The following is a 9823-nucleotide window of genomic DNA, read 5'->3' as shown; positions in this document are numbered from 1 at the left end:
TGCCAGCAACAAGCCTGAGCAGACTCTCCCGGCCCAGGTGAGGACGGGAAAGGCATCGACGGGTGGGAGAAAGGGGGCTCAGAGCAGAGATAGGGCAGAAAGCGTATGAGTGGGAAAGAGGAACGACCTGATGGGAGCTGTGTGTGTATGTGTTTGTTTTTGTTTTTAGCGAGAGAGTAAGAGATGAGAAGCATCAACTCGTAGTTAGTGTCCCTTTAGCTGTTCATTGATTGCTATGGGGGGAATGGGAAGCTCAAGTCAAACCGATCACCCTTTGCTTAAGTCAGCAACCTTGGGCTTTAAGCCACGAAGGGATAATTTAGGTGATCTCAGGGTCAAGCCAGAGATCCCTGCCCTCAAGCAGGGTGAGCTGGTGCTCAAGCGGCCACCTTGGGGTTTCTAACCTGGGCACCTCAGCGTCCCAGGTCAATGCTCTATTCACTGTGCCACCAGCAATCAGGTTAGGGATCTGTGTTTTGCCCGCATCACTCTGGCTGTTGGATCAGCAGTGAGCAGTGCTGCTGAGAAACATGAAGTCAGAGGGTAGGTACGAGTCCTGAAGCCTGGGTCTGTTTTTAGCCCGGGTCTGTGCTTATAGACAGACCACCTCCCTGAGAAGTCACCCTTGTTTGGTCTAAATTCTAATAACTGCTTTGGTTACCATTTTAACAATATATTTTGGGGGGGATTAGCATATTTTGAAATGATTTACTCTTTAGCAAACATTGTATTCTGCAGACAAATTAATTCCAAGTCAACCTCTGGCATGTAGACTTAGCAATATACTTTTTTAAAAAATTACTCTTTGGTTTAAAGTGAGTTTTTCCCTTGGCTTTACTTACTTAGTAATTTTTTTAAATTTATTTTTATTGTAAAATGCACATCACATAAAATTTAATATTTTAATTATTTACAAGTTTGCAATTCAATGGCATCAAGTACAGTCACACTGTGTAATCATCACCATTCATCTCCCAAACGACTTTTTATCATCCTCCCAAAAAACTCTGTGCCCATTAAACACCAACTTCCCATTCTCTCTTCCTACTTTCTCTCTCTACGCATTCGATTACTTCTGTCCTTCATGTAAGAGAAATTGCCGGTGGCGTGGAAATGGCACTAGGTTTTAGAACAGTGGGAATTGGACTGGACCTTGGTTCAGCAACCTTGGTACTTGAGTTCTGGCTAAAAAAGAATGCAGAGCCAAGACTCAAACTGTAAGAGAAAGTTTATTTAGAAAGTCACAGCCCTTGCGGGTTTTCTCAGCAATAGAGTGTCGGCCCGGAGTGTGGGGGTTCCATTACCGGTCAGGGCACACAGGAGAAGCGACCATCTGCTTCTCCACCCCTCCCCCTCTCTCCCTCTCCCTCACTCTCTCTCTTCCCCTCCCCCAGCCATAACTTGAATGGTTCAAGGAGGTTGGCCCCAGGTGCTGAGTATGGCTCCATGGCCTTGCCTCAGGTGCTAAAATAGCTCAGTTGCTGATCAGCAGGACCGTGGCCCCGATGGGTAGAGCATCTCCCCTTAAGGGGCTTGCCAGGTAGATCCTAGCCAAGGTGCATGCAGGAATCTGTCTCTCTGCCTCCCTGCCTCTCAATAATAATAATAATAATAATAATAATAATAATAGTAATAATAGAAAGTCACAGAGGTAGAAGAAATGGGCTCAAGAAACAAGTTATAGAGGCAAAAGAAGGGCCCTTGGAGTTTAGGGGAGATAAGAGTAAAGGTAACACACCTGGGGGGAGAAAAGGGAGACAGGACAGGCAGATAGTGCTCCCAGGAGGGAGGGGGAGCATGCCAGATCTTCTGTCCTAAAGACTTTTAAGGGTGGAGATTTTAGGGGAGATCCCAAGGGAGGATCTCAATAGGATGGATAGTCATCAGCTCTCCAGGTGCATCCTTTCAGGATGTAGTCTCCACTGATTGATCTGTGCCAGGCTGGGTCATTAGTCAATGCTGCTGGTCCTGAGGTCAACAGTGGTGTGGATGATCTGGTTTTGCTGCTTTTGTGGACCTGGAACTGAAACAGAACCCAAGCCTAGATGTATTTGATGCAGGTCAGAACCTTACTGTCCTGTGGGCTTAATGCTCAGAAGCTCTTCTCCAGCCCCCTTGTTTGTGCCCCCTCTAAGAGGGTCTAACCCACATAACTAGCAACATGCCAGGGGAGCAAAGGTCAGGAGAGTCTCTGAACCACACCAGCGCTAGGAAAGGTCAGAGAGTCTAAACCGCATGACCAGTGATATGCTGGGGAAGAAAGGTCACCTTGGGGACTAGGTCTTGTTTTCCCAGTTTTGCCCATTGCCAGGCACCGGGGGCATTCCACCCTGGTGACCTTCTGTACCTGGCCCATCATCCTTCTTCTGCTCATGTCTATCTAACTGCCTACCACAAAATCATTCACTGTTAGTCCTGTATCTGGCTTAATTCACTTAACATAATGTCTTCAAGGTTCATCCATGTTGTAGAATGTGTTATAGTATCATTCCTTTTTAAGCCCACATTTTGTTAGCTGCCAGCTTTGAAGAGTGAAGTTGTAAAGGTCTAAATCTTTGCCTTTGGCTTTGTTTTGTTTCCAACTTCTTCCCTCTCCCCCATCCCCTCCTTTAAATAGTATTTGAAATAAATAGTGGTAATGTAGTGATTGTAAGGATGGATAAATAGAACTTATATTACTTCAATTCTGTGTGACCACTTGGAATTTTCTTGTATGTTTAACATTTTTTTTAACTTGTAGATAATTTAAACCTACTAGAATCAATCTTGAAAAAACAGGCATGGGCATTGAGGAGCCACTGAGCCACTTCACCTGCAGGTGTTGTAAGGTACCAAAAACTACAGAATTAATATTAATATTTTAAGAGGCTTAGAGAACATTTTATTAATTTGGGTTAAGGTGTGCCGAAAAATTGTGAGAATAGTCTCTGTACTGTGTGATTGGCATTGTATTGTAAATGCAAAGGGGAGGAAAACATGGATTCCCAGACATTCCACCACACCTGTGGGGAAAGGGGTGAATGGCTAGCCAGGTGCAGGAAGAGAAAAGCCAAAATAAACCTTTTCTTTTTTTTTTTAAATCTTTTTTTTTTAATTTTATTTATTCATTTTAGAAAGGAGAGAGGGAGGGAGAGAGAGAGAAAGGAGAGAGAGAGAGAGGGAGAGAGAGAAGGGGGAGGAGCAGGAAGCATCAACTCCCATATGTGCCTTGACCAGGCAAGCCCAGGGTTTTGAACCGGCGACCTCAGCATTTCCAGGTCGACACTTTATCCACTGCGCCACCACAGGTCAGGCAACCTTTTCTTATAACTATGAGCCATTTGCGGGCATTTGTCCCCACAGAAACTACCTCTCCTATGTAAATGCATGTGGTTAATACGTGTGACTCTGGACAGAGAGATAGCAGATGAACACTAGAAAATATAGGAATGCCTTTTAATATGTAAAGAGATATCTTTCTACCAATGTGTTGATTTGTAAATTTTGTTTTCTCCAAAAGGATTTATGGCTTGCAAATTGAACATGGTCCTATCATGTTAAAGGACATATGACTATAACCAATAGTAGTAAAGGGCTCCTAATTACAATTTTTGCTTCTGTACTTCCCACTTACAAAACTATAAAAACTAGGTAAAACGAAGGGCCAGCGCGCTCTCCCTCAGACTTCTGTGGGAGTTGCCGCCGTTTGGCCAAGCTAGACAATAAAGCTTGGGTGTGTAATCGACGGACCTTGTTCATGTCTTCAATGTTTCGGGTCCCTCCGGATTGGGCTTAACAAGCATTATTGCAATTCTGGGATTTTTTGTGAAATAACATATTTATGAATCTCTGCCAAACTTATTCATTTGCCACTATTCCCATTTATTTATTTATTCTTCAATAAGCAATGAGTGAAGATAGATAGACATATCTGTCTGTACCATCTGTTGAATATAAATATACAAAAAAATAAAATTTGACAGTTATTGACAAATTTGCAAAAATTAAGACTAAAAAAGAAATTATAATTTTATTATGTATTACTAACAGAGTATAGATATAGATTTCACCATTTTAAAAGACATATATATGAATGTAAAAGTATTAATCTATCTTTTTCCTTTTTTGTACTGGAATTTTTATTTTTTTAATTTATTTAGAAACATAGGAAGTTCTTTGTATAAGTAACCTGCCAGGGGCTATGTCTTACTCAGTCTCCCTTTTCCCACAGTGAAAGCTTTTATTCCCAGCAGTATCAATATACAAGGGTGGGCAAAAGTAGGTTTACAATTATGAGTATGTGAAATATGGAGTTCATTCTTGTATTATTATTTATTATCTATTGTATTATTTATTTGTATTACAACTCTAAACCTACTTTTGCAAACACCTGTACTTAATCATTTTACCCATTTACAATGTACACTAAATAGTTCCATAATTATTATTATCATACCACTATTTACAATAAAAATATTAAGTAAAAATCAAGATTTCTTTGTAGGTTTCTTTCATCCCCAGAATATATCCTAAAGAGTGCTGTGTTCAAAGTTACTTGAGCTCATTTCTTTTCTTCTGTATAAATGATTTTGTTATCAATTTGACTTATAGCTAAGTTCATTTTAAAATGAAATCTTAAGTGTTTTCCCCATTCTTGTCTATTGACTTTTATTTTTTGAATATATAAAACATTATTAACACAGTTCAAAAGTCAAAACTACACAAAAATGTATATTCTGAAAAGTCTCATTCTTTTCCTTCTTTCTCCCAGCCCATTCTCAGCCCCCTAGGTAAGGTCTTTCAATCATTTCTGATTTATCCTTAATCTTCTCTTTTACAAAAATAAGCAGGCACACATAGAGACTTTTATTTCCTTTACTTACACAAACAACAAAAACATACAAAAATATGCCTTTCCACTTTATTTTTAGGAAGGTTTATTAAAGTCTGAGATACATATAGTCAAGTTCACCCTTTTTAAGCATGGAGTTTGACTGATGTTGACATATGTGCAGCCTGGTAACCACAACCTGAATCAGATGTAGAAACATTGCCCTCACCTCAGAGGTTTCCTGTGCCGTCCTGCAGTCACTCTTCTTCCACGCCCAGCCTCTCTACTACTTTACTTTTTCTAGAATATCACAGAAATGGAATTGCATAATATTTAGCTCCTTGGGTCATCTGACTTCTTTCACTTAACATAATGCACCCATTATTGTTCAAAGTACTAGCAGTCCTTCCTTTCTATTGCTCTTCTATGCCATGGTGTGACCAGACCAATTTCTTTATTCCTTTCTTAGTTCATGGACATTTGGATTGCTTCCAGATGAGTACACTTGACTTCTATATCTTAACAATATAAACTGAAAATAATTCCTTATCAGCTTGTAGAGTTCTTTCTTATTCTCTTCCTTCTACTTTTATTCACTTTTTCAAATAACAGTTTTTTGAGGATATAATTCACAAAGCAGAAAGTTCACTCTTTTAAAGTGTATACAATTCAATGGTTTTTCGTATATTCATAACATTCTGCACAAATCATCACTTTATAATTCCAAAATATTTTCTTCACCCCAAAAAGAAATGCCATACCCATTAGCAGTCACACCCTATCTATCCCTAACCCCATCTACTTCCTTTTTCTAAAGATTTGCATATTCTAGACAATTCATATAAATGGGATAATATAATACAGTATATTGCCTTTTGTATTTGGCTTCTTTCACTTGGGTAATATTTTCAAGGTTCATTCACATAGTAGCATGTATCAGTACTTCGTTCCTATTTATAACCTTATAACATTCCATTGTATGAATATACCACATTTTGTTTACCCAATTCATTGGTTGATGGACTTTTGGATCAATTCCACTTTTTGGCTATTATGAACTAAGCTATGAACATTCGTGTACAAGTTTTTGTCTAGACATATGTTTGCTCTTCTCTTGGGTAGATACCTAAGAGTGAAATTGCTGGGTCCTATGCTAATTATATCTTTAACCTTTTGAGAAACTGTCACACTGTTTTCCAAAGCGGCTCCCTCACCAGCATATATGAGAGTTCCAATTTCTCCGTATTCTCTCCAAACTTGTTCCTGTTCATGTTTTAACTCTTACAATCCTAGTGGGTGTGAAGTAACATCTCACTGTAGTTTTGATACTCATTTTTCTAATGGCTAATTTTGTTGAAAAGATTTTCATGTGTATTTTGGCCATTTGTATATTTCTTTTTTTTAATTTTTTTAATTTATTTACTTTTTTAGATTTTATTTATTCATTTTTATTAGAAAGAGAGGGAGAGATAGAGAACAGGGGGAGGAGCAGGAAGCATCAACTCCTATATGTGCCTTGACCAGGCAAGCTCGGGGTTTTGAACCGGCGACCTCAGCATTCTAGGTCTACGCTTTATCCACTGCGCCACCACAGGTCAGGCCCATTTGTATTATATATTTCTTTAGAGAAATATTTATTCCAGTCTTTTGCCCAGAAGTCTGAGCAGCGGCAGCTGCAGTGGAGACCAGAGCCTGAGCCAAGGTGGCGGCCCCCAAGAGTTCAGGTGGCAGCAGTGGCCTGGGGGAGGGGCTAGGAGGGCCGGGGCTTTGCGGGAAGAGCAGCGCCGCGGGCTGTCTGCTGTGTAGGCGGCTGCGGGGCGGCAACATCACAGTACTGCACCACTCCTGAAACTCTGCAGCTGGCGGTCCAGAAGCTCCAGAGCTACCAGAGCTACAAGAATTTAATTTTTTCCCCCCACCTTCAATTCAGTTCCAAGAGCTCGATGGCTTGAAAAAATTTCCCCAAATACTGTAATCCCATCAATAAAATGCAGACGTTTAACTTCTATTTACCAAGTGTATGTAAAGACAACCTTCAGAGCAGTTTTGACTGCATCCTACAAGGGTTTGGCTCTGGAGCCTCCCGGAAATAAAGAATAATAAATCCTCAATTGTCTGTGATTTATACAAGATAAAATTAGTGTGTGCAACAACCAAGTCCTATGTATGGATGACAGGAGAAAGAATGACTCAAGCAGAGAAGCATTCCTACGACCAAAGCACCAAAGTTATCAACCCGGGTGGACCAGGTGAAGGGAAAAGTGCAGATTCGGAAAGCACCTCAAGCTGTTTCAGATGCAGGGCCTGAGAGGAAAAGGTCAACCCCTCATGAACCCTGCAAATACGGTTAGCAAGACAAAGGGCGGGCTGCAGCCTTTCTCAACGGGCATTCACTTACTGGCACCAAAGCCTACCAGAAACCTGAGCTGCTGGCTCAGGGGCAGAAAAGATGGTGTCGATCAAGAAGACAGGACCTCTCTTGGACCAACTCTGCAACACATAGCCAATCTGCAACCAAAGACCTCTCACAGGATTATGCAGTTAAAGAGATTGGCCGGGGGCCTGACCTGTGGTGGCGCAGTGGATAAAGCGTTGACCTAGAAATGCTGAGGTCGTCGGTTCAAAACCCTGGGCTTGCCTGGTCAAGGCACATATGGGAGTTGATGCTTCCAGCTCCTCCCCACCTTCTCTCTCTGTCTCTCTCTCCCTCTCTGTCTCTCTCTCTCCCTTTCTCTCTCCTCTCTAAAATGAATAAAAAAAAAAAAGAGAGAGATTGGCCGGGGCCCTGGCCGGTTGGCTCAGTGGTAGAGCGTCAGCCTGGCGTGCGGGAGTCCCAGGTTCGATTCCCAGCCAGGGCACACAGGAGAAGCACCCATCTGCTTCTCCACCCCTCCCCCTCTCCTTCCTCTCTGTCTCTCTCTTCCCCTCCCGCAGCCGAGGCTCCATTGGAGCAGCGTTTGCCCGGGCGCTGAGGATGGCTCTGTGGCCTCCGCCTCAGGCGCTAGAGTGGCTCTGGTTGGGGCAGAGCGACGCCCCAAGATGGGCAGAGCATGGCCCCCTGGTGGGCGTGCCGGGTGGATCCCGGTCAGGCGCATGCGGGAGTCTGTCTGACTGCCTCCCGGTTTCCAACTTCAGAGAAATACAAAAAAACAAAAGAAAAAAAACAAAAGAGATTGGCCGGTATACAATGATAATTGCCATCCGGTCATTAGAGTCAATGCTCTCAAGAAACGAAATTCATGTCAGAATGCTGCCAGACACCAGCTATTCAGAGTCTCCTATATGTTCTAGCAGCAACGATGCATCTTCCCTTCAGAAATGGTTTTTTCATTCAGATTTCATTGAACATTTTTTTATTCATTTTTTTGAGAAGACAGAGTGGGAGGGGGGGAGGAGCAGGAAGCACCAACTTTCATATGTGCCTTGACCAGGCAAGCCCAGGGTTTCGAACCGGCGACCTCAGCATTTCCAGGTCGACGCTTTATCCACTGCGCCACCGCAGGTCAGGCTTCATTAAACTTTGAATGAATAAAAAGGCTTGAATATCTCATTTTACAAATAGAGCGCCCATGGCCTGACCTGTGGTGGCGCAGTGGATAAAGCGTCGACCTGGAAATGCTGAGGTTGCTGGTTCGAAACCCTGGGCTTGCCTGGTCAAGGCACATATGGGAGTTGATGCTTCCTGCTCCTCCCCCTTCTCTCTCTCTCTGTCTCCTCTCTGTCTCCTTTCTCTCTCTCTCTCCTTTCTAAAATGAATAAATAAAATAAAATAAAAATTAATTTAAAAAATTAAAAAGAAATAGAGCGCCCTCAATATTAAATGCTCATTTGAATTCCACCAGTGAAAACTCTGCTGCAGTCCCTCCCGCCCCTACAGCTGCAGACATCCCCTCGCTCCACTGCTACCTCGGCCACTTGCCTATCTCCAGCCCTCCCCAGACTACATTCTAACTCCAATCCCCCTAGCACTCCAGAAGGCCCAGAGGTGGCGTGGGGGGCCTCAAGACCCACATGTTGACAGTTTTAGTCAAAACACTAAAATCTGTGAGGACCAGTGAGACAAAATATACCTCTAGGACGTCTCTGGAAACCTTACCCTCTGATTCAGTTCTATTAACGCATCCAACGCCTATGGAAGAAAACCATTCAATGTCTCATAAAAAAGTTCAAAGAGAAGTCTAAAAAACACAAGGAAAAGGATGAAGTAAAGAAACAGAACATTGAGATGACTGAGGAAAAGAAACAGGACCTTAAAAGAGAAAAGAGCTCTGACCTGTGATGGCACAGCAGATAAAGCTTCGACCTGGAATGGTGAGGTTGCCAGTTCAAAACCCTGCACTTGTCTGGTCAAGGCACATGTGGGAGTTCATGCTTCCTGTTCCTTCCCCCTTTCTTTCTCTCTCACTCTCACTCTCACTCTCCCTCCTCTCTAAAATGAATAAATAAATAATAATTTTTAAAAAGATAAGAAATTGCCAAGCTGACCAACCCTAGTTCGATTCCCATGAACCAGTTAAGGAGGATTGCACTGCCTCTAGGGAGCCTTCTTCAACAATCGAACTCCTAGATTATTTGATAAAATATATTGCTATTGTCTCCTATGAGCAACACTAGAATAGCAACAATGACTTCAGTGGGGAGTGTGACGAATAGAGGGCCTTGTATGTTGGAGTGGAGCATGTAGCTAGAAGATTTCTAGAACTGTATGTGCAAGAAAAGCACCTTTCTCCAGTCTCAAGAGTATCAGAATGCTCATGGAGAGTCTTACAAAAATAGTAGAAGATCAAGCAGTCTAGACCCAATTACCATGAAGAAAAATCCAGATGCAAGTATCCTCATAACAAGCTGCCTCACATCAAAACAGCAATAGGTGAATTTGACCAACAGAAAGCAGTCATGGTACTGCTTGGACCAGATGTGAATAAACTTAAGCTTATTTATTTAAACTTCCAAATGAATTGCTCTAAGATTCTAAAATAATGAAACTTTGCCTGTTGAAAGTTTTAGTGTCTG

The 9823-nt window shown here is 42.1% G+C and overlaps 2 pseudogenes; both read left to right on the top strand.

Moving 5' to 3' along the window:
• Positions 1–2780: 2780 nt before the first annotated feature.
• LOC136398463 (RNA polymerase II elongation factor ELL2 pseudogene) lies at positions 2781–7411 on the top strand (annotated as a pseudogene).
• Positions 7412–7413: 2 nt separating this feature from the next.
• LOC136398460 (RNA polymerase II elongation factor ELL2-like) lies at positions 7414–9089 on the top strand (annotated as a pseudogene).
• Positions 9090–9823: the final 734 nt, after the last annotated feature.

Source organism: Saccopteryx leptura, chromosome 3 (assembly GCF_036850995.1).
Source record: "Saccopteryx leptura isolate mSacLep1 chromosome 3, mSacLep1_pri_phased_curated, whole genome shotgun sequence".
Taxonomy (NCBI): domain Eukaryota; kingdom Metazoa; phylum Chordata; class Mammalia; order Chiroptera; family Emballonuridae; genus Saccopteryx; species Saccopteryx leptura.
This window is presented reverse-complemented; position numbering and strand designations above follow the sequence as displayed.